Raw genomic sequence first — 296 nt, forward strand, 5'->3', positions numbered from 1 at the left:
TTGCTGTCTTCAAAGGAGTGTGCCTTTTCCTTTAGGTGGGAGTAGACAGCTGAGACAGGGCCTGAAGAGTTTGTCCTTCTGTGTCGGGCCATACGTTTGTTTAACGGTTGTTTTGTTTCCCCAATATATAGGTCATTGCATTCCTCACTGCATTTGACCGCATATATCAGGTTGCTTTTTTGATTGTGTGGTGTTTTGTCTTTGGGATGTACCAGTTTCTGCCTGAGCGTGTTACTGGGTTTGAAACATACAGGGATTTGATGTTTGTTAAAAATTCTCCTGAGTTTCTCTGAGAC

The 296-nt window shown here is 42.9% G+C and overlaps 1 long non-coding RNA gene across 2 annotated transcripts in view; it reads left to right on the plus strand.

The window, feature by feature from the left end:
- Positions 1 to 296, plus strand: part of LOC147819483 (uncharacterized) — a 7,186-nt gene that overhangs the window by 5,250 nt on the left and 1,640 nt on the right. The window lies entirely within an intron of this gene.

The sequence above is a fragment of the Seriola lalandi genome, unplaced genomic scaffold, assembly GCF_002814215.2.
Source record: "Seriola lalandi dorsalis isolate HSWRI2012SDOR001 ecotype SW California unplaced genomic scaffold, Sedor1 jcf7180002052926, whole genome shotgun sequence".
Lineage (NCBI taxonomy): Eukaryota > Metazoa > Chordata > Actinopteri > Carangiformes > Carangidae > Seriola > Seriola lalandi.